This window comes from Diceros bicornis, chromosome X (assembly GCF_020826845.1).
Source record: "Diceros bicornis minor isolate mBicDic1 chromosome X, mDicBic1.mat.cur, whole genome shotgun sequence".
NCBI classification, from domain to species: domain Eukaryota; kingdom Metazoa; phylum Chordata; class Mammalia; order Perissodactyla; family Rhinocerotidae; genus Diceros; species Diceros bicornis.
This window is the reverse complement of record NC_080781.1, coordinates 83,128,379-83,154,381: the sequence shown is the minus strand read 5'-3', so window position 1 is coordinate 83,154,381 and position 26,003 is coordinate 83,128,379. Positions and strand designations below refer to the sequence as shown.

General features: G+C 33.8%; 1 pseudogene; it reads left to right on the top strand.

The window, feature by feature from the left end:
• LOC131400308 (uncharacterized) overlaps positions 1–26,003 on the top strand; it is a 90,687-nt pseudogene that overhangs the window by 11,459 nt on the left and 53,225 nt on the right.

Here is a 26,003-nt window from a genome sequence, read left to right as displayed (position 1 = left end):
TAAACCAATTTTGCCTCAATAAAAAAAAATTTACAATAAAAAAAGAAAGCTTATTTGAAGAAATAACGGTTTAGAACTTCCAAAATCTGGGTAGAGATTTGGATTTTCAATTTCATGAAGCACATAAATCACCAAGCAAAACCAACTTAAAAATATCCTCTCAAAGATACATTAAAATAAAACAGTGAAATCAAAGACAAAAGGAGAATCTTAAAAGCAACAAGAGAAAAGAAGCTTGTAACTTACAAGGAAACTTCCATTAAACTATCAGCAGATTTCTCACCAGAAACTTGACATTCCAGGCGAGAGTGAAGTAATATATTCAAAGTGCCGAAAAGAAAAAAATTGCCAATCAAGAATATGTTACCTGGCAAAGCTGTCTTTCAGAAATGAAGGAGATACAAAGACTTTCCAAGATGAAGAAAAGCTGAGGGAATTTATCAGCATTAGACATGTCTTACAAGTAATGCTGAAAGGAGTTTTTCAAGCTGAAATGAAAGGATTCTAATCGCTAACATAAAAACATGAAAATATACACACAGTGGTGAAGGTAAGTATGTAGTCAAATTCAGAATACTGTAATATGGTGGAGTGTTAACAACTTAGCTCTAGTATAAAGGTTAAATGAGAAAGTATTAAAAATTACTATCGGTACAATAATTCTTTACAGAATACACAATATAACAAGAGGCAAATTATGCCATCAAAAACATAAAAGAGGGAAGAAAATGGTATAGTGTCTGTATGTGATCAAATTTAAGTTGTCATCAGGTAAAATAGACTGTTATATCTATAAGATAATACACAAAAGCCTCAAGGTAACCACAAGACAAAAACATATAGTAGATACACAAAAGATAAAGAGAAGGAAATCAAAGCATACCACCATGAGAAATCATGAATTCACAAAGGAAGGCAGCAAGAGAGAAGGAAAGGAACAAGGGAACTACAAAACAGACAAAAAACAATAAAATGGCATTACTAAGTCCTTACTTAACAATAAATACTCTAAATGTAAATGGACTAAATTCTCCAATCAAGAGACATAAGTTGCTGGATGGATAAGAAAACAAGACTCAACTATTTATGCCTACAAGAGACTCACTTACGCTTTAAAGAAAAACAAAGGCTCAAAGTGAAGGGACCAAAAAAGATGTCACTTGTAAGTGGAACCAAAAGAAATCAGGGTTAACTATACTTATATAAGACAAAAGAGATTTTAAGTGATAAATGGTAAAAAGAGACAAAGAAGGTCATAATATAATGATGAAGGGATCAATTAATCAAAAAGATATAATAATCATAAATATATATATACCCAGCATCACAGCACCTAAATATATTAAGCAAATACTAACTGATCCAAAGGGAGAAATAGACAACCATACAATAATAGTAGGGCAATTCAGTATCCCACTTTTAGCAGTGGATATATCATCCAGAGAGAAACTCAATAAGGAAACTTTGGGCATTTAGACTATACTTTATATACCAAATGGACCTAACAGACATAGAACATTCTATCTTACAGCAGCAAAATACACATTTTTCTAGAGTGCACAGGGAACATTATCCAGGATAGATCATATCTTAGGTCACAAAGCAAGTGTTAACAAATTTAAGAAGATTGAAATTATATCAAGTATCCTTTCTGACCACGATGATATGAGACTAGAAATCAATAACAGGAAGAAAAGTGGAAAATTCACAAATATGTGAAAATTAAGCAACACATCCCTGAGAAACCAATGGGTCAATGATGAAATCAGAAAGGAAATCAAAAGATATCCTGAAACAAACAAAAATTGAAAAACAACATGCCAAAACCTATGCAAAAACAGTTCTGAGGGAAATTTATAGTGATAAACTCATACACTAAGAAAAAAGAAAGATATAAAATAAACAAATTAACTTTACTTCTTAAGGATCTAGAATAAGAAGAACAAACTAAGCTCAAAGTTAGCAGAAGGAAGGAAATAACAAACATCAGAACAAAAAGAAATAAAGTAGAGACAAAAAATTAATGAACTAAGAACTAGAATTTTGAAAAGATAAAAAAAATTGAAAAACTAAGAATAAAGTGAGAATAATCAAATAAACAAAATCAGAAATGAAATAGGAGGCATTACAACTGATACCACAGAAATAAAAATGATTATAAGAGACCTCTATGAACAATTACACATCAACAAATTGGAAAAACCTAGAAGAAATGGATACATTCTTGGAACAATAAAACCTACCAGGACTGAATCATGAAGAAATTCAAAATCTGAACAGATCAGTATGGAGATTGAATCATAATCAAAAAAATTCCAACAAAGAAAAGCCAAGGACCACATAGTTTCCCTGGTGAATTCCACCAAATATTTGAAGAATCCTTCTTAAACTCTTCCAAAAATTGAAGAGGAGGAAAACCTCCAAACCCATTTTAGGAAGCCAGTGTTACCCTGATACCAAAGTCAGATAAGGATACTACAAAAAAAATAAATAAATAAAAACCTACCTCAGTATACCTGATGAATATAGATGCAAAAATTGTCAAAAAAATGTTAGCAAACTGAATTCAACAACATATTTAAAGGATCATACACCATGGTCAAGTGGGATTTATCCCTGGGGTGCAAGAATGGCTCAACATATGCATATCAATAATTGTGATACACATTAATAGAATGAAAGATAAAAATCATATAATCATCTCAATAGATGTAGAAAAAGCATTTGACAAAATATGACATCCTTTCATGATAAAAATGCTCGACAAATTGGGTATAGGAGAAAACATTCTTCAATATAATAAAGGTCATATATAACAAGCCCACAGCTAACATCATACTCAATCTGAAAGACTGAAAGCTTTTCATCTAATATCAGGAACAAGGCAACAGTGCTCATTTTTACAATTCTTATTAAACATAGTACTGGAAGTCCTAGCCAGAGCTACTGGGCAGGAAAAAAATAAACAAATCCAAATCAGAAAGAAAGAAGTAAAACTGTCTTTGTTTGCAGATGATATGATCTTACACGTAGAAAATTCTGAAACCTCCACCAAAAAGTCTTAGAACTAATAAACAAATTCAGTAAATTTGCAGGATACAAAATCAACCTACAGAATTCAGTTGCATTTCTATACACTAACAACAAACTATCTGAAAAAGAAATAAAGAAAATAATCCCATTCACAATATCATCAAAAGCAGTAAAATACATATGAATAAATTTGAGCGAGCAGGTGAAAAATCCATATACTTAAAAATATGAGACTTCGACGAAAGAAATTGAAGATAAACAAACGGAAAGACATCCCATGTTCGTTGATTGAAAAAAATTAAGATTGTTAAGTGTCCATACTATCCAAAGCCTTATATAGCATCAATACAATCCCTATCTAAATTTCAATGATATTTTTCACAGAAATAGAAAAAAAAATCCTAAAATTCGTATGGAATGACAAATGACCCCAAATAACCAAAGCATTCCTGATAAAGAAAACAAAGCCAGAGGCACCACACTTCCAGATTTCAAACTTGACTACAAAGCTATAGTAATCAAAACAGTATGGCACTGACATAAAAATAGACACATAGACCAATGGAACAGAATCGAGAGTCCAGAAATAAACCCTTGCATATATACCCAACTAATATTTGACAAGGGTGTCAAGATTACTAAATGAAGAAAATATAGTCTCTTCAGTATATACTGTTGGGAAAACTGAATAACTACATACAGAAGAATGAAAGTGGACCCCTACCCTACACCACTCACAAAAATTAAATTGAAGTGAATTAAAGTCTTAAACATAAGAACTGAAACCATAAAACCCCCAGAGGAAAACATTGGGGAAAATCTCCTTGATGTTGGCCTTGGCAATGCTTTTTTGTATAAGACATCAAAAGCACAAGTAACAAAAGCAAAAATTAGTAAGTTTGGCTACAACAAACTAAAAAGCTTCAGCACAGCCAAAGAAATAATCAACTAATGAAAAGGCAAACTACACAATGTGAGTAAATATTTGAGAATCATGTATCTTGTTGGGTGTTAATATCCCAAATATATAAAGAACTCATATAACTCAATAGCAAAAATCAAACAAGTGTGTAACATATGTACAACACTTATGCAAGATGTTAATAATAGTGAAAACTGTTGGGGCAGAGAGGAATTATATGGGAACTGTCTGCACTATCTCCTCAATTTTTCTGGACACCTAAAATTACTCTAAAAATAAAGCTTGTCTATTAATATTTTAAAAGTGCATATGTGTAAAGATAGTAATAATACAGAAAGGCAAATTTCTTTAAAATGCATAGTCAAGGATAAAATAACCTAATAAATAAGTAAATAAAGTTAATTAATTTAGATTAAAGAGAGATTAGGTTACTGGCATTGATCTTATTCTATTTGAATACATTTCACTGATTTTCTGAAGAGTGTGTTCATTGCTTTCAAGATTGTGACACAAAGTGATATGCATAAGTTTGCCTAGGTGATAAATTGACAGCTTCCAATAAGCCCCTTGCCATTTCTGAGGATATATATTATCCAATGAGATAAAAAACTCTTTATTCATAATAGCATTTTATTATTTTCAGAAAAAATATTACATACTATCTCAAACCTAGTTGCCTGCCTGTTCCTTGGAAAAGAAACTTTATTTCTTTAACTTTCTTTTTTATTGGCAAGATGTTTTGTTACTCTGCAATATTGTTGCAGGTTGCTGAGAAATTTATCTAGGTAAACATCAGAGACATTACTGTGTTGTTAAAGAATTGTGAGGTCTCTGCAATATGGTTAGACAGCTCTGCATAATCCTAACAAGATTTGGTTGTTTAATTTGATTACGTACTGTTATACAATTTTATGTACATGAAACTTGAACCTGGAAGTTATATTACCTTTAAGAGCCTTTAAAGAGCCTTAGTAAATTGTTAATTCAAATTCTTTTTTAAGGATTTCTTGCCCTTAGGCAACATCATGCTTTAAAACAAACTATAAAAAATTAGTGAACAGTTTAAAAAAATGGAAGAGAACAGTACTTATTCTGTTCTTGGAATTACCCTCTGTCTTATAAAACATATCCATCAGTTCCTCTTTTGTCTTCCATTCTGAATATAACTTTAGCATTCTTTTTGTGTTTCACTACTCAAAAAATTTATTTTCTTAGGTGATTTCCTCTATGATATGATGACTAATGATTATTTTTCCTTCACTATGTCTTCTTCAACTTCATGCAACTAATATCAGTGATATCTTCTTGTTACTTAAAATTCAAATGTATGATAATACTGACCCAACATTTTCTCCATCCTTTTGTTTCTAGCTAATATAACTGACCAATAAAGAAAATAATCTTTGTTTTATGGATTAGTAAATACAGTGCTTTCTGATTCTATCTTCTGAGCCCGTAGAAAGAACATATCATTAACTATTGTGTTACTGGGATAATGTCAATAGCAAGCTGTAAAGAACATCAACAGAATCATTTTGGTATATGAAGGCACAAATAAGATATACTACATAATATATTCAATCTATTGCTGGATACTAAAGCAGTTCTGTAATTTAAGGAGATTTAAGAGACCAGTTGTCAGAGGCAACTATGATTGATAACATTAGACAATAAAAAGATAGAACAGGTAAAATATTAATGTGGGAATTCCATTTTCAGTAACATGGCAGGCAAGTTATCCAAAATGACCATCCCTCTTAAAGCAAATAAAAAGTAAATATGAAAAATCATCTTTAAAAAAGTGTTTAAAACTTGGCAGCATGGAAAGAAATTATTATGGCAGTGGTTAAAGACAGACATCTAGAATGGTAAATGATGAACTTAAGCTGCTTTTGCTCTACAGAGCATTGTTGAACCCAACGAATGTTAATTTTAGTTTTCACACCCAGGGTGCAAGTATAGAACAAAAATCCCTGGATCCATATAAGATGGATAAATCCAATAAAATACTAGATTCCCCAACTGGAAAACTGAGAGCAAAGAAGTTACTGTCCAACTTAAAGCTTTGATAGGTCCAGTATGCATGTTATAATGTATGTGGTAATCAAAGAATTGAAATAGAGTTTTTAATGTTCATATTAGTGAAAATGAAATCAAAGGAGAAAATATAATAAAGTCAAAATAAAGTAACAAGGAGAGGAAAAGATGCATATTGCTTGCTAGACAAATAAAATAATAAAATAAGATAATATCTATAAATTCAAGTATAGTCAAATTATGTTAAACAACAAAAGATTAAATGCTCCAATTAAAAGATAAATTTTATTACTCAGAAATAATAAAACAAAAGTCTGGCTATATGCTGTTTAATGGAGATGTAGGTAAAATATGAGAACTCAGAAAATTAATAATTAAACGAATGAAAAAAACATAGGCTAGGAAAAGTCCAATCAAATTTGTGTAACCAGATTAATATCAGATAAAATAGATTGTAAAATAGAGGTATCTTTTGAAATAAAAATGGTCACAGTGAAATGACAAAAGTTTTATTTCTCCAGCTGTATACAACAGTTCTATGCTCTGCACCTTATAACATAGCTTCAAAATCTAGAAAGGAGGACAAATTGACACAATTACAAGGAGGAAGTTATAAATCAACAAAGAGGGTGATTATCACACACCTCTCTCAGTAATTGATAGAACAGCCAAACATATGAGTAGAAATATATACTTAAGTTACAAAAATATATTTGCCAAGTTGACACAGAATGCTGCAGTAAACAACTGCAGTATACATACACTATAAACATAAATAATATTTATAAAAATATACCTTATCTTGGACAATACAAAGATTTTTGACAAATTTTAAAAGAAGGAATCTTACAAAGCCGTATTTTCTAACACATTTCATTTAAGCTAGAAATCAATTATAAAAAACTAACTTGCAAACCACATGTTTGGAAGACAAGAAACAAACTTCTAAATAATCATTAGGTTTAAGAGTGTATCATAGTGAAATTTATAGTTTATAATCATTATGGAAATGAGTATTTATTTTGTACTGAATGATTAAAAAAAGCTTCTACATATCAAAAATTTGTGGGATGCAGTTAAAGTAGTGATCAGCAGGTAGACTACAATCAAATGTTTATACTAGAAAAGAACAAAAGACAGAAAATGAAAAAGCTAAATACTCATCACAAGTTAGAAATTGTATTTTAAATATAAACCCAAAGAAAATAGTAGGATGGAAAAAAAAAAGGTAAGAGCAGAAAATAATAATGCAAAATCAAGTACATATTATATTATATAATATAATAAATGAAATCAGTTTTGTTCAGATTTCAGTTTTATTCTTTGAAAAACTAATAAAGCCAAACTTCAGAAAAGACTTCTAAAATGTGAAAGAAAGATAAACAAACAATTAAAAGAGAGTCATAACAGTACATGCCTCTGACTTTATATAGGTAACAAATGGTCATTAAAGGCAAGTTTATTTAAAAAATCACACAAAATAAAAAGGAAATGGCTAAAAAGATATGTTATGAAAACTAGCTCAAGAATAAATAAGAAATCAGAATAATCTAACAGTTAATAAAGACATTTAAGCAGTAGACAAAAACCTTCCCAAATGAAGAAATCTTAAAAGTCAGGTAATTTTACTTTTGAGCTCTGTCCAATATTCAAGAAACAAATAACAGTCTTACATCATTTCTGATGGGGAATACAAAAAGAAACAATACTTAACTAATTCATTTTCATGAGGTTAACATTACTTTAATATCAAAAGTAAACAAGGGCATTAGGCAGACAACCATTTCTCAATCTTACTCATGAGTATAAAAGTGAAACTTCTAAACAAATTATTAAAATAAAATTTAGCAATACATTAAAAAATATCTACTACACCATCACCAAGTTGGGTTTATATCAAGAATACAATGCTGCCATATATTAGAAAGCTGTATCATACTAATGGCATTAACAATTTTTTCCCAATGTATTTCATTATTTATTTAGTATTTATTTTTATTAAGGTCACATTGGTTTATAACATTACATAAATTTCAGATGTACATCATTATATTTTGATTTCTGAATAGACTGAATCACGTTCACCACCAAAAGTCTGTTTGCTGTCTGTCACGATACACATGTGCCCCTTTCCTCATTCACACTTTCCCCATCCACTTCTCCTCTGGTAACCACCAATCTGGTCTCTGTATCTATGTGTTTGTTTGTTTGTTTATCTTCCACATATGAAGTCATACAGTAATTGTCTTTGTCTGTCTGACTTATTTCACGTAGCTTAATACCCTCAAGGTCTCTTATGGCTGAGTAGTATTCCATTGTGTATATATACCACATCTTCTTTATCCATTCATCCCTTGATGGGCACTTTAGGTTGCTTCCAAGTCTTGGCTATTGTGAATAATGCTGCAATTAACATAGGGCTGCATATCTCTTTTCAAATTAGTGTATTCATGTTCTTTGGGTAAATACCCAGAAGTGGACTCTGGATCATATGGTAGTTCTTTTTTTATTTTTTTGAGAAATCTTCCTACTGTTTCCCATATTGACTGCACCAATTTACATTCCCACCAACAGTGTATGAGGGTTTCCTTTTGTCCACATCCTTTCCAACACTAGTTATTTCTCATCTTTTTAATAATGGCCATTCTGACATGAGTGAGGTGATATCTCATTGTAGTTTTGATTCACATTTCCCTGATAATTAGTGATGTTGAACATCTTTTCATGCCTGTTGGCCATCTGTATATCTTCTTTGCAAAAATGTCTGGGGACCAGCCTGGTGGCATAGTGGCTAAGTTCACACACTCTGCTTTGGCAGCCTGGGGTTTGCAGGTTCCGATCCCAGGCGTGGAATGATGCACCACTCATCAAGCCATGCTGTGGCAGGTGTCCCACATACAAAATAGAGGAAGATGGGCACAGATGTTAGCTCAGGGCCAATCTTCCTCAGCAAAAAAGAGGAATATTGGAAACAGATGTTAGCTCAAGGCTACTCTTCCTCACCAAAAAAAAAAAAAGGAGAAAAATGTCTGTTTATATACTCTGCCCATTTTTTGATCAGGTTGTTTGTTTTTTTGTTGATGAGTTGTATGAGTTCTTTATATACTCTGGAAATTAACCTCTCAACAGATATAAGATTTGCAAACATTTTCTCCCAGTTGGTCTGTTGTCTTTTCATTTTGTTGATGGTTTCCTTTGCTGTGCCAAAGCTTTTTAGTCTGTTGTAGTTCCATTTGTTTATTTTTTCTTTTGCTTCCCTTGCCTGAGTAGACACGGTATTTGAAAAGATACTGCTAAGACCAATATCAAAAAGTGTGCTGCCTATATTTTCTAGGAGTTTTATGGTTTCAGGTCTTACATTAAAGTCTTTAACCCATTTTGAGTTAATTTTTGTGTATGGTGTAAATAGTGGTCTACTTTTGTTCTTTTTCCTGTGGCTGTCCAGTTTTCCCCACATTATTTACTAAAGAGATTTTCCTATCTCCATTATATGTTCTTGGCTCCTTTGTTGAAGATCAGCTGCCCATAGATGTGTGGTTTTATTTCTGGGCTCTCAATTCTGTTCCATTGATCTGTGTGTCTGTTTTTCTTCCAGTACCATGCTGTTTTGATTACTATAGCTTTGTAGTATATTTAAATCAGGGATTGTGATACCTGCAGCTTTGGTCTTTTTTCTCAGGATTGCATTGGCTATTTGGGGTCTGTTGTTGCTCCATATAAATTTTAGGGTTCTTTGTTCTATTTCTGTGAAGAAAGTCATTGGGATTCGGATTGGGATTGCCTTGAATCTGAAGATTGCCTTAGGTAATATGGACACTTTAACTATGTTTATTCTTCTAAACCATGAGCATGGAATATCTTTCCATTTCTTTTCCTTTTTTTATTTGTGAGGAGATCAGCCCTGTGCTAACATCTGCTAATCCCCCTCTTTTTTTTGCTGAGGAAGACTGGCCCTGGGCTAACATCCATGCCCATCTTCCTCCACTTTTATATGGGATGCTGCCACAGCGTGGCTTGCCAAACAGTGCGTCAGTGCACGCCTGGGATCCGAACTGGTGAACCCGGGGCCACTGCAGCGGAGTGCGTGCACTTAACCGCTTGTGCCACTGGCCTGTCCCCTCTTTCCATTTATTTATGTCTTCTTCAATTTCTTTCAACGTCATATAATTTTCACTGTATAGGTCTTTCACATCCTTGGTTAAATTTTTTCCTAGGTGTTTTATTCTTTTCATTGTGATTGTAAATGGGATTGTATTATTGATTTCTCTTTCTGCTAGTTTGTTTTTAGTGTATAGAAATGCAAATGATTTATGTACGTTGATTTTGTAACCTACAACTTCACTGTATTTATTAATTATTTCTAACAGTTTTTTTGGTGGATTCTTTAGGATTTTCTGTATATAGAATCATGTTATCTGCAAATAGTGACAGTTTTACTTCTTCCATTCCAATTTGGATACCTTTTATTTCTTTTTCTTGCCTAATTGTTCTGGCCCAAACTTCTAGTACTATGTTGAACAAGAGTAGTGATAGTAAGCATCCTTGCCTTGTTCCTGTTCTTAGAGGAAGAGATTTCAGTTTTTCACCATTGATTATGATGTTGTCTTTAGGTTTGTCATATATAGCCTTTATTGTGTTGAGATACTTTCCTTTTATATGCATTTTATTCAGGGTTTTTATCATAAATGGACGTTGAATCTTGTCAAATGCTTTCTCTGCATCTATTGAGAGGATCATGTGATTTTTACTCTTCATTTTGCTAGTGTGGTGTATCACATTGATTTGTGGATGTTGAACCACTCCTGCATCCCTGGAATGAATCCCACTTCATCATGGTGTGTGATTCTTTTAATGTATTGTTGTATTCAACTTGCTAATATTTTGTTGAAGATTTTTACATCGATGTTCATCAGTGATATTGGCCTGTAGTTTTCCTTTTTTGTGTTTTTTTGTGTATGTTATCCTTTTTTGTGTCTTGTCTGATTTTGGTATCAGGGTAATGTTGGCCTTGTAAAATGAGTTAGGAAGTATAACGTTCTCTTCAGTTTTTTTGGAAGAGTTTGAAAAGGATAAGTATCAAATCTTTGAATGTTTGGTAAAATTCACCAGTGAAGCCATCTGGTCTTGGATTTTTGCTTTTTTTTGGAGGTTTTTGATTACTGTTTCAATCTCTTTAATTTGATTGGTCTATTCAGATTCTCTATTCTTGATTCAGTGTTGAGAGGTTGTATGATTCTAAGAATTTATCCATTTCTTCTGGGTTATCCAATTTGTTGGTGTATAGTTTTTCATAGCATTCTCATAATAATTTATATTTCTGTGGTATCTCTTGTAATTTCTCCTTATTCACTTCTGATTTTGTTTACTTGAGGCTTCTCTTTTTCTTAATTAGTCTAGTTGAGGGCTTGTCAATTTTGCTTATTTTTCAAAGAACTAGCTCTTAATTTCACTGATCCTTTCTATTGTCTTTTTAGTCTCTATTTCATTTATTTCTGCTCTGATTTTTGTTATTTCCTTCCTTGTACTGATGTTGAGCTTCATTTGTTCTTCTTTTTCTAGTTAAGTGTACTGTGTGATTGTTTATTTCAGATTTGTCTTGTTTCTTAGAGTAGGCCTGTACTACATACTTCCCTCTTAGTATCGCTCTAACTGCATCCCGTAAGTTTTGGTATGCTGTTTTTTCATTTGTCTCTAGGTATTTTTTGATTTATCCTTTGATTTTCCATAGTTGTTCAGTATCACGTTGTTTAGTCTCCATGTGTTTGTCATTGTCCTTCTTTCTTCTTGCAGTTGATATCTAGTGTTATACCATTGTGGTTGGATAAGATGCTTGATATGATTTCAGTCTTCTTAAATGTATTAGACTTGTTCTGTTTCCCAAGAAATGGTCTATCTTTGAGAATGTTCCATGTGCACTTGAGAAAAATGTGTATTCTCCTGCTTTTAGAGAGAATGTTCTACATATAACTATTAAGCCTATCTGGTCTAGTGTTTTATTTAAGGTCAATGTTTCCTTATTGACTTTCTGTTTGGATAATCTATCCATTGATGTAAGTGGTGTATTAAAGTCCCCTACTATTATTATGTTGCTGTCAAATTCTGCCTCTAAGTTTGTTAATAGTTGCTTTATATACTTTTATGGTCCTATGTTAGGTGCATATTTATTAATAAATGCTATGTCTTCTTGGCAGAATGTTCATTTTATCATTATATAATGTCCATATTTGTCTCTTATCTTTTTTGGCAGGAAGTCTATTTTGTCTGAAAAATATGGCTACACAGGCTTTCTTTTGGTTGCCATTTGCTTGGAGTATCATATTCCATCCCTTCACTCTTTGCCTATGTATATTTTTTAAAGCTGAGATGGGTCTCCTGGAGGCAGCGTATCATTGGGTCTTGTTTTTTAATCTATACAGCCACTCTGTCTTTTGATTGGTAAATTCATTCCATTTACATTTAGAATGATTATTGATAAATGGATGCTTAGTACTGCCATTTTGTCTTTTGTATTCTGATTGTTCTATAATTCCATTGTTTCTTTTTTCTTGTATATCTGCCTGCCATTTCAGTTTGGTTGTTTGCTGTGATGTGTTTCTCAGTTTCCTCTTTTTTTATGATTTGTGACTCTGTTTTGATTTTTTGTTTTGTCGTTACCATGAGTTTTGTATAAAAGATCTCATAAATGAGATAGTCTTTTTTCTGCTGAAAGCATCTTATCTCCATTAGCCTATGCAGGTTCCATCCTTTTCCTCTTTCCCACCTATGTTTTTCTTGTCACAAATTATCCATTATTGTATTGTGAGTTTGTTACCAAATTGAAGTGGTTATAGTTATTTTTGATGCTTTCGTTCCCTTTAGCCTTTACATTATAATTGTTTAATAACCTATTCTGATGTAGAGTTGCAATTTTATGATTCTGTCTGCCTCCTTATCACCTTGCTCAAAGCTTTTGTATACCTTTGCTTCTTTGTTTCAGTTAGAAGAGCTGCTTTCAACATTTCTTGTAAGGCAGGTCTAGTGGTGATGAACTCCCTCAGTTTTGTTTGTTGGGAAAGGCTCTTTTTCTTCTTCCTATCTGAAGCATAACCTTGCTGGATAGAGTATTATTGGTTGATAGTTTTTAATCTTTCAATTTTTTGAATATATCATTCTACTCTCTCATAGCCTATAGAGTTTCTGCTGAGAAATCTGCTGATAGCCTAATAGGGGTTCCTTTGTAAGTTATTTTCTTCTCTCTGACCACCCTTAATCTTTCTTTGTCATTGATTTTTGATAGTTTTACTATAATGTGCCTTGGAGAAGGTCTTTTTGCATTGAGATAATTAGGTGTTCTATTATCTTCATGTATTTGTATATCCAGTTCCTTCCCCAGATTTGGGAAATTCTCAGCTACTATTTCTTTAGCTAAGCTCTCTGCTCCTTTCTCCCTCTCTTCTCTTTGTGGGATACCCATTATCCTTGTGTTACTTTTCCGCATTGAGTTGGATATGTCTCATAAAATATTTCCATTATTTAAAATCTTAGTTCTCTCTCTTCTTCCACCTGAATAATTTCTAGATTTCTGTCTTCAAGCTCACTAATTCTCTCTTCCATATGGTCTGCTCTATTTCCAATGCTTTCTGCTTTATTATTTTATCTCATTAATTGTTCTTCATCTCCAGAATTTCTGTTTTTGTTTTTTTTGTTTGTTTGTTTTGACTTTCAATCTCTTTGCTGAACTACTCTTTCTGTTCATTAATTTTATTCCTGAGCTCATTGAACTGTCTTTCTGAATTTTCTTGTAACTTGTTGAGTTTCTTCATGTTAGTTATTTGGAATTCTCTGGCAGTTAGATGGTAATCTTCTGTGACTTCAAGTTTAGTTTCTGGAGAGTTATCATTTTCTTTCTGTGCTGCCATGTTACTCTAGTTCTTCATGGTACTTGATGAGTTGTTCCTCTGCCAGTGCATTTGTGGTAGGAGACACATTTATTATTTGAGTAAATCTTTGGCCGCTTTGTGGTTACTTTGACTCTGAGTTGTTTCTGTTTGTAGTTGCCTGCACTTTTCACCCTCCAGTGATTGGCCAGTGGCATTGTCAGTTCACTCCTTGTGCTGCTTGTGCCTCTGAGGTTGCTGGTGTCTTGCTGCTTACCATATCACTGCAGTCATGGGTGTCACCACTGGGGTCACCAGGACACAAGCATCTCTACTGCTTCCGGGATCACCTGGGTCTCATGTACCCCCACTGGTTCTCCATGGGCTTGGGTGCTGCTTGTATATGCACAACCTGTGCTGCTGCTCCTGGGTTACCTGGGGGAGTTGGCAGCACTGCTGCCAGGAGTACTGGTTTCACAGGTGTTGCTGCTGCCAGGTTCCCAGGGTCTTGTATGCAGCCCCTGCTGCTGGTAGGGCCAGTATTGTGGGTACCACCACTGGGTGCTAGGTAATTGGTACTGCCATGTCTCTTGAAGCCTCAGGTTGCAGGTGCCACCCACCACTGCTGGAGGAGTGGGAGGGGCTGAGCCATGAGAACCACTGCTTCTCTGGCAGCCTCTGTTCTCTGGCATGGTAAACTTTTTGAAACCTCAGGTCGTGGGCACACTGCCACTGCCAATGGTATCTGCATTTTGGATGCAGCCTCCCACTGCTGGAAGGGCTGGTGTTGGAGCTTCTGCCATTAGAGGAGTGGGAGAGGGCTGGGTCACAGGTGTCTTGTAGTTCTCTGAGTCTCCGGTCACAGGCCAGCAGTGATTCCTGATGCCTCCAAGAGCATGGGTTGCCTGGATCCCTAGGGCCTCCATTTGTGGGTGTTACCTCAGTTCCTGGTGCCTTTGTTCACAGGCATGGCCACAGATCCTGAAACCTCTTCTCTCAGAAGCTGCCACTACTGCTCCCCTAGTTCCACTGCCTCCAGGAGTTCCAGTCCACGCACCTTCATATGTATAGATGTATGGATCTCTCAGGTGTTCTGGTGTGCTATGCGGAGTCCTTTGTTGATCAATGGATGTTCTACTGGTTGTAACTTAGAGGGGAGAGACAAAAGGAACAACTCGCTCTGCCATGATGCTATCACTTCTCGACGTTAACAAATTAAAGGAGAAAAAACATATGATCATCTCAGTAGATAAAGAAAGCATTTTTGATAGAATTCAACATATAATAATAGCAATAATAATAATAATAATAGAACTTTAGCAAACCAGTTTTGTATAGCAAACATAATAAAGGTGAATAGTGATAGCTTTACCTATGAGATCAAGACATAGATAACTTTACCCATTACTGCCGCATATATTCGATACTATAGATATATCTTAGCTAGAGCAAGTTGACAAAAATATAAATAAAATACAAAAAAATGGAAAGAATAAAATCTAATGTTTTTATTTATTTTTTTTGGTGAAGGAGATTGGTCATAAGCTAGGATCCATTGCCAGTGTTTCTCTTTTTGCTGAGGAACATTGTCCATGAGCTAACATCTGTGCCTCTCTTCCTCTATTTTATATATGGGACATTGCCACAGCATGGCTTGATGAGGATAAATATAAAAAAATACATATAGTATTATTATACAGCAAATTACAAAACATTATTGGAAGGATTTTAATGAAGACTAAAATAGAGAGACATTTAAAAATATATAATTATTAAGAGAATGTGATAATGATGCAGGGGTAGAATAATAGAGTAATAGAATAGAATTAAGAGATGATTAAACAGACGTGCTGATATATAAACCTTGAGATGATAATATTCATAGTAAAGATCAGTAAGGGAGAGGATGAACTTTTCACAAAATCATGTGTGGGCAATCTGCTATCCATAAGTGGGTAGAGGGGATCAAATTAGATTCTTTCTTCCCATCAAACACAAAAATTAATAGACTGGAGGCTTAAAGAGGAAAAATTAAATTATAATGCTTTTAGAGACTAACATAGGAAAATATTTTTGTGATTTCAGAATAGGGAAAGATTTGATAGGTAACGTGCCCACATACACACATGAACATATCCTTCCTCTTAAAAACAGAATAGATACATTTACATTACAATTAAGAATTTCTAGTTATCAAACATATTAAAAATACTGAACACCTATAAAAGTAGGTGAAGTTGTATGCAACATAGATAATTTACAAGGAACTAGTTTTCATATTATATATAGAACTTCTATGACTCGATAAGAAAAAATAACCCAAAAGAAAAATGGCCAAAAAGCTTAAACAGGTACTTTAAGAAGGGCAAATCTAAATAGCCAATAACATACAGAAAGATGCAGAATCTCATTAGTTATGAGGGTCAGGCTAAATAAAACTATTATCAGGAAACAGCACATAGCTATAATTTTGACAAAAAAAATTGGCATTACTTAATGATGGCAGGGATGTGAATAAACAGGAATTCTTACACTGCTGGTAGAGGATTAAACTGGTAGAACTTAGATGGAATATAATGGCCTTATTTAGGAACATTGATATTGCTTATTAAATTCAAACGTCTGCTTAACTTATTACCAAACAATTTCACTGCTAGATATATGAAGCAGAGAAAAATCTTGAATATATGCACAAGGAGACATATCCAAGGATGTTCATAGAAGCAATGTCCATAATAGCAAAACCTTAGAATGAACCAAGTATCCGTCAACAATAAAAACCATAATTATGTTGTAGTCAAACAATGGAATATTTTATGGTAGTATAAAATGAATAAATGGTACTGCTACACTCTTTAACATGGATGTCATTTGCAAACATGATTTAGAACAAAAAAAGTGTCACAGAAGAATGTATACAGAATGACTAAACTTTTACAAAATTCAAAAACACAAAAAACCTAACAATATACTTTTCAGAGATAAATATCTAGATGGTAAAACCCAAAACAAAAACAAGATAATAGTTCATCAAAATAGATGTTATGTCTGGGGAAGGGGATATTTTCAATGAGGAGTATTCAGGTTACCACTGCATGAGTGTTTATTTTATAATTTTTACTAGTTAAATTACATGAACATTTTATATTGTCTTCTATAAAAATACAAGTAATGTAAACTGTAACGTAATGAGTTTGAGTATTATACTATTTAACCATCAGTTTCATTTATTTGGAGTTGAGAGAGAGGAATGAGATACTCTAGAACACAGCAACAAGAAGCAACTTGGTAGGGAATCATATAGTGATGATAATGATGATGATGATAGATAGATACTAGATAATAGATATTTATTAAGTGTTTACTATATATAGGACATTCTAATTAAGGTATATGTTATCATTTGATCTCGAAAGAAAACTGTATGTTAGGTACTATTTTTATCTCCATTTTAGAAATGATGAAATGCAGGAACAGAGAAGTTAATCAAATTGTCTATGGTTTCACAACTAGCTAATGGAGCCTAAATTCTAACCAAGATAGGCTCCAGAGTCTATGCTGTTAAACCACCAGGAAAATGGCAGGGAATAGGGAAGATTAGAATAGCAAAAAGACTAGTAAATTGAAAGTGGATATGAAGAAAGAAAACAGAGCAATATCACACTGGATTTGAAAAATAGAATAACAATTAGAGAATTTCATCTTAAAGGAACAAACCTCTGGGGAAAAAAAATCTAGGTTTTACACAGAAATGAAGATACTATCTCAATAGATGGGCACAAACTATTTTCTCAGATGCTCAAAAAATATGTGAACTACTCCTTAATTTAGTTTCACGGACTAACGTCTAGAGACTACCTGTACCAAAATTTTCAGGAAATTCATGAATATTGATTCCTAGGCCTCACCCTTAATACTAAGTATTGAATCAGAATCCCTGGATCTTGTTCCAGAAAATCTCAATTTTTAACAAATTCCACACATATTTTTTACATGAAGTCAAATAATATTGCCACTCCCCTAACTTGGCCTCATGCCACAGTATTCCCAACTGAGCATCCAAAATGTGCGAGATAACTCTACAAAAATACATAAAATGTGAGGCTAAGATAACTAATTTTCAACTCTAATGTTATTTATTGGTATATTTTGCCAAATGATGCTTCTGTGTGAAGGCACATGGGGACTTTCTGGCTAGAAACAAAAATTCTTTGGTTTGAGCTAAAAACTATTTTATTGAAAAAAGAAACACTTGATTAGGGAAGGAGAGTGTCAAAATAGAATATCAGGTCATCACAGAGCTAAGCAGTTAAACATTCTTCTCACATTGTAGAAGAAAAATGAACAAAGGTAGGTATAGTTACTGGATGACCCAGTGTCAGTGTTCTAGACAGCTGCCAAAACAAGTGTCTGTGAGTTAATAAGTAGTTTCTTGAAATAAGGTCCTTACTCACTAATGTTTCCCTTAGAAGAAAGCACCTTTTTCTTCCCTGGGAGAGCAAGTTGCTATGAAGATGATGTCTTTTAATCTACTTTTGTTTATATTGAGCAAATCAAACTTTTGGACTTTGACAGAATAGAGAGGCTACATCAGATCCATATATAGAAAAATGATAGAAACATTGTCTTACTGGCTCCTCTCTCTCACCTTTAGCTTCATTGCAATATATTGGTTAATCACAATAGAACCGCATTGCCTAGGTTTGCATCTTGGCTCAGCTAATTATTACCTGTGTGACTGTTAGAAAATTACTTAACCTCCCAGTACTTCAATTTCTTCAACTCTAAAATGGGGATAATTTATTTAATAAAATTGCTGTTAGAGCCCCTGGTACATGTTCAGGGCTCAGTAAAATAATTTCTTTCTTTTGTATGTTCCAGCCATAAACTCTTCTTCCCTTAGGCCAAGACAATAGTTCTACCTCTAAGTAGAGTAGTTGAGATATGGAGGGCATTGAAAAGACACTTGCCCCCAAATATCTTTCCCATCACCTGCATCACTGTGATATTTCCATCATTTGTCATTCCTTGATTTCAATCTGGAAATGAATGTTACTATGATTGAAATTTTATGTTTGCTTTTCTGAATGGGGAAAATATCAACTAGCTAACATGTTCATAGAATGCAGAGCCCTGAGTCCATTAAACACATGAACATGAATTTTGACTTGGAGCAAAATAGACTTTCAACAATATACCAGAACAAGACAATGATGACCTCCTACCTCCCCCAACACATGCACACACATAATCACTGGAAGCACATAGAAATATTGGACAAAATAAGGCCATTTAAAAAATATATAGCAGACTTGAAAGAAGAAAAGGGAGGAGTAAGGAAAGAAGGGATAGAGAATGGAAAGAAGGGAAGAGGAATGGAAAGAGAAGAGGGAGGAAATAGAAGAAGAAAGAGAAGGGAAAGTAGAGAGGAAAAGAATGGAAGAGGGAAGAAAGAAGGGAAAAGGAAAGCAGAAAAAGAGAAAGTAATAATTCATGAGTTACAAGCTGGAACCAAAGCAATGTTAGTCTCCTACTTTATAAAACCTACCCACAGACCATAGCAACAGTCAGCTAGGATTTCACTGCTCAGAGAGGCACATCAATTGTGGCCCCCTGCTCACATGAGAAAGATCGCTGCATAAAGCTGGGAGTCTCAAATTCCTGCCTCATCTGTGAAGGAGCAACTAAAAAAAAATCTTTTCACTGATCTGAGGAAGTCTTAAGAAAGATTGCATTATAACCAAGAATATGAATTGGGAAATGAAAGGTTACCTATGAGAAATCAAAAGCCTAAACCTAGACCACAAGATGATTGGGTTGAAATTTGCTCTTCCCATGTGCTGTAGAGCTCCAGACTGAGAAAATATCTTATTCCAGGACAGATAAAACACCTTGAACTCTAGAAAAACACATGCATAGAAATGTTTCTACCGCCTAGGACACAAGTGATACCCATAGGAGAAACAAACACAAAAACACCACTATAAAATTCCTCTGAAAATGAACTCACAAAACTGATTTGAGATGAAGATGTAAGGATATACAAGTCTTAGTGGATTGCCCAGATGTCACTGGTAAACCTAGTAAAGCCAGAAAGAATCATCTAAGTTTCCTGAATGAGGAAAGGAAGTACATTGTAAACTACATAAAGGGGCAGCACATGAACTCAGCCTTCAGAGCCCTACTGACTGGGTTTGAAATTCTGTCCTTCACTCTTCTCATCTGTAAAATGGAGATAAAAATAACTACCTCATACATTTGTGATGAGAACTTCATATAATAATAATATACAGTTTAAAATATCCATTGAAGCAATAAATTCAAGTCACTTTTTTAACCACACTCTGTCACATACCCCCACGTCATCTAGCAAATTGCAAAACCTTGCCTGCAACCACATTGTCTCTTAACATTTATGTCTTTTCTACATTCTTGATCTCCTTGCCCAAGTTCAGAACATCCTTAACATCTCACGTAAATTAATGCAATATCTTGACTGATCTACCTGCCTTCAATGCATCTCTTGCTCAGTATATTTCATGCACCTAACCCAGAGCCATTTTTCTAAAACACTTTCTTCCTCAAAATTCTCAATAGATCCCACTGTAAATATAATGAAATTAGAACTCTTCAGCATAACCCTCAAGATCTTAGAAAATCTTTCCCCAAACAAACTTTACAATGTTATCACTTCTGCATTTATTTCCATATACTCCTTATGTTGCAAATGCACCAGTTATAAACCTTCACTTTATTATCCAGCAACGTATTTTCACTCAAGCTGAGAAATGGCACTTTTTCTTAGACATGCACGATATACTAATCTAAGCTCAGTTCAAATCATACCTCATGTTAAGTGATTTTTCCAGATTTTCTGAGTTGGAATTATCTCTCCTTTACTCCTTGTTCACTTATAACAGTTTGTCTATACCTCTATTATAGTTATCAGCCCAATCTGTATTTTTCAAATTACTTTTACATAGTTTTTTCACTCCTACTGGACTGTGAAATTCTTAGGTGTGGAAATATGCTCTATTTATCTTTACATCCTTGGTACTTGATCTACCCATAGTATATTTTTAATAAATATACTGAATTTCCTTATTTCATTCTTTGGCCTTGGGACAAGCATGATTCCCAAGAACATTTGACAATATTTCTACTTGAAAAAATTTTACCTGACACTTATATCTTTCTTCTCAAAGTCATCAATTAAGAATGACAAAAGGTGGGTTGTATGGAAAATACAATCACTTATCCTTTTAAAGATAGACTTTATCTTGATCCAGATTTTTTCCTTGCTATGAACCTCCCTGGGAATCATTTAACTTCTATAATAACCCACATTACAGAGTCTTGTAAGTCAGAAGGTATTATGTAATCTAAGAAAAATATGGACCCTAGCCAGATGAAAAGGAGCAAGAAAATTTGATACAGCAAGCTCTAAATATGAGCTATGTCTATTTCAGTTTTGCCTAAAGCTATCCCTGTTCAATACAAAAAAGACTAACATTGTCCTCGGGAAGTGTCCTAGACTTCATAATTTCAATGTCAGCCATGCTGTGACATGGTCTCCTAAAAATGATAGTGTTGATTTAGCATGAATTGAATAAAACAGTAACATTCAATGATTTCCAACCCAAATAAAGAAGATTAACATATAAAAATCTGTAAAAAATCTCTCCATACTATGAAGATGACTCTATTGTTGTTTGAGTACTTATGAAGACCAACTTTGCTATCTACATTTCCAAGTTTCAAATATCCAGAAATGATAGCTTGCAAACCAAAATGAATTATTTTCTTCTTTTAAATACTGATATCTTTCTTTTCTTAAATGTCACAGCTGATGTCTCCATTCATCTTTCATTATTTGTTCAAACAGTTGTTATTTTTATATTCTTTATTTAGACTAGATAGAGAAGATAGACAGGAAATAGGATGCAGGCAGAGAACTTAATTTTTCTCCCTATTTTTTTTTTGTAGAATAAAGTTAGAAAGTTCATTTGAATATATCCAGATCGATATGATTGGAATTTTCAAAACTGTAACATATTTGTACATCCTCAACAGCAGTTGTATAAATCTTCTAGTCTTCACCTGAAATACCATTGCTTTAGTATATTTCTTTTATATATAATATATATAATATATATTTTGTATATATATTATATATGTACATTATATATATATTTATAAATAATATGTACATTTATAAATAATGTACATATGTATATATATTTTGCTGGGAAAGATTGACTCTGAGCTAACATCTGTTGCCAAGCTTCCTCTTTTTTATTTTCTCCCCAAAGCCCCAGTGCATAGTTATATATTCTAGTTGTAAGTCCTTCATACTTCTTCTATGTGAGCCACCACCACAGCATGGCTACTGACAGATGAGTGGTGTGGTTCCACACCCAGGAACCGAATCCAGGCCGCTGAAGTGGAGCACACCAAACTTTAACCGCTAGACCATCAGGCTGGCTCTCTTTAATATATTTTAAATTACAGATTATGGAAAATTCCTCTTGGAAACATTCATGTACAGCATGGTAGGAACTAAAGGCTGAACTTATATACACTAAAAATACATGTGAAAATAATACTTATTTGCAAACATCACTTCATGTTATTAAGGCTAAACAATAGCCTTGAAATTAATAGTACAGCATGTGTTCATGACTTGTCCTTTGTGCTGTAAAGGAAGCTAAGAAAGCCAAAAATACTATGAAGCCCATTAATCCATACAGGTAAACGTCAGGTAATTGCACTTCAAAATAAATTATATAGTTGTTAAAGTATCTGCTTTCTATTTTTTGTACATAGACAGGAGTGTGATTTAGTGCAAAGGCCTCAAGATGAAGAGGCATAAAGAATTTGGCACTGTCACTTGCTACTTACCTACCTATGTGACTTTAGGTGAGTCACTTAGTTTTTTAAATCCCTGTTTTCTCTTTGATAAAGTGCAGATAATATATCCACCTGCTCATCATCACATGATTGTTGAAATCAAAATATATAATCAATAAGAATGCCTGGTTATTTTCATGTCTAAGTAGGAAGTTTCAGCTAAAAAATTTAATTACGAGAAGCAAACTAAAATAGTAGCTATATTACCAAGAAACTATATGCCAAGTCCATTCCTTGGATAGGATAGCTAAAATGGCTCCCTTATATCCTATGTTTGTGGACACTGGGGAGCAGGTCAAGCAGAGTTGAAACTTAGTTCTCTTTTCTTAACACAACTAGATTACAATTTTGAAGTTTCAGTCTTTAATTATATCACAAGACAATTATGAAAGATTCCAAATATAGATTTTTTGATTTCGTGATTATCTTGGGCAGCTGCCCTGGGTTAGTTGCCACAGGCCTCACTCCTTTCTGGAGATGGCCCTATTATATGATTTAAGGCAATGTAGAATTGTTTTGCAAAATAAACGTAGGAAAAGGCAATGTTGGAACAACAAAACATTTGGATCTAAGAACTGAGAATTTTAAAATTATGAAATAAAGTCATAACTCTATCAATCACTTTTAATATTCAGAAAGTTTATATTTTTCAATTTTCTCTTTATAATATATATTACTACTATTTCTCAAAGCAATGCTGATGAGCTAAAATAAACTTGATAAGCATAATGAAAAAAGGGGTCCAATACAAATTGCAAGCGTTTTAAAGATATAAAGAATATTTTATTTAGGTTGTTTGCATGTATGTGTTTTTTTTTTAAATAAAAATTACTATCTCATGTTTGAAACAAGTCTGAATGTCACTTCATAGTCACGGTAAGGTATACTTAATTTGAATTCCTAATGCACTAGAGGCATTTCTGAAGATTTAACTTGACTGCCCCCAAATCCTGCATTTTCAAAAGTAAAATAACTCGTTCAAAAGGAAGATAGCTGAAAACATTGTTGGAGTTGAATATTACCTCATTAGTTTGAAGTTAGGGTGGGCACCTAGCATGAAATTCAAATTCATGTGGCATTCATATTCAAATGTGAACTGAATGAGCTATTAAATGAAAATTGTTCAAATATGCTAAGAAGAGAATGAAGACAAAACAGAACGGCCTTGCCACATGAGTAACAGTGGAAAGAAAGTTAAAATGATATTCTTTCACTTGCATACTTATGTTTGAGCATTTGTAGTTTTAAATCACTTCTGGATAACACTGAGTTCCTGAGTTCTTTATTGTTTTCAGTTAATGAAATCATTTGTCTATCATTTCTATATATGCTTTGCATATTTTGTATCCTTTCTTCCTACCTATTACCCAAATGCTTTATCCCTTATGCCCAAGGAAGATTGGGGAAAGGGAGGTGACACACATTAACAGAGATACAGAAGGCAGGGACAAGATCTCTACACTTCAGATCTCCCCTTCTCTATTTAGTAAAAATAAAAGTCCTTGAGGGCAATAACGTCTAATTCATCCACATAACTTGTATTACTCCTCTCCTTCCAGCATCTAGCACAGGGCTTTGCATGCACAGAATGCTCATCAAGTATTTGTCTAATTGAATCTAGAGAGGAAAATCTATTTTCTTAGTCAGAATAAAATCATTAGCTAATATACACGCCATTTCTAAGAAATATTCAGACTGTGTACCCTAGTGCAAGTTTAATAATTTCTTCAAAAGGTTCATTCCTGTCTTGGAGCTGGGAAGTTCCAGCTTTCTTTATGTAGGCATTGGCTTTGGAGTCAGAAAGACACAAAATCAAGACCAGCTATACCCCTGGTAAAAGCTGTGTATGGACTCTAAAAAGTTCATCATTCTCTTTGAGTATCAGCTTTATCTACAAAATGGAAATAATAATGGTACCTACCTGATAGAAACACTAGGGATTGAGATGAAATGAGGTATGTAAATTGTTTAATGACATTCAATAGCAATGCCCAATAAGTAATAGCTATTTTTGTAATTATCATCATTTTCCCCAGATCATCTCATTGAAACTAAGTATTATTAATGTAGGGGGAAGAGGGAGAATCTCCCTCTGCCCTTTCCCTTAAGGTTCTTCTGGCTGGCCAAATAATCAACAAGACAGGTTAGCAGGAGAAAATAATACCAAGTTTAACAACATGTATACATGGGAGAAGCTCAGAAATGAGCAACTCGTCCCTCTGTCTCAGCTGCTTGCTTAAGTATTGCAGCTAAAGGCGAGGAGCGTGTTGGGGGTGGGTAGTGGCCTGGGACTTCAGAGGGCAGGAGGACAATTCTTTTCGGGGTCATCTATAGATAAGTGGTCAGGGAGAGACAGAGTTTTTTTGATAAAAGGGGCTTGGTGCCCCTCCCATTGTAACATCTATTTTACATTATCTTTATAGCCATCATGATAGAAGATCTGTTCCAGGAATGAGCCACCATGTCAGATTTTTTTTTAGGCAGTTAGTGGGGGAGGTCAAATGTCCTTATTGTCTTCAGCTTGAAATAATCTGCATACCAGAGTGGTGCTTCCTGGGGCAGCTTGCCCTGAGCACCATCATTAACATACCAAGACATTTTTTTACTATAACCAATTTCAGGTAACAATTTTTAAGAAATTTGAGCAATTAAACTTTCATACAAAGAAGAAGAAAACATGCTAATAAAGTGTTAGAGAAAGAAGGTGATATTTCATTAACTCAAAGCATTCAGATCCAACAAATACACTCCAACAACAATTTTAAAAGGTAGCGCTACAATTATCAAGAAAGTAAAATCATGTTAATAAGTACTAATTGCTGGGGAGTATTTCCCCACTTTACCTCTTTTTGAAGTTTTGCTAAGGGCATTTATTTATTTAGTTGTTTATTTATTAATTCAAAATGTATTTATTGAGTGCTTGCTATGTACCTGTCGGGGGAACAGGAAGAATCTCCCTCTGCCCTTTCCCTTAAGGTTCTTATGGCTGGCCAAATAATCAACAAGACAGGTTAGCAGGAGAAAATAATACCAAGTTTAATAACATGTATACATGGGAGAAACTCAGAAATGAGCAACTCGTCCCTCTGTCTAAGCTGCTTGCTTAAGTATTGCAGCTAAAGGCGAGGAGCGTGTTGGGGGTGGGTAGTGGCCTGGGACTTCAGAGGGCAGGAGGACAATTCTTTTCAGGGTCATCTATTGATAATGTGGTCAGGGAGAGACAGAGTTTTTGATAAAAGGGGCTT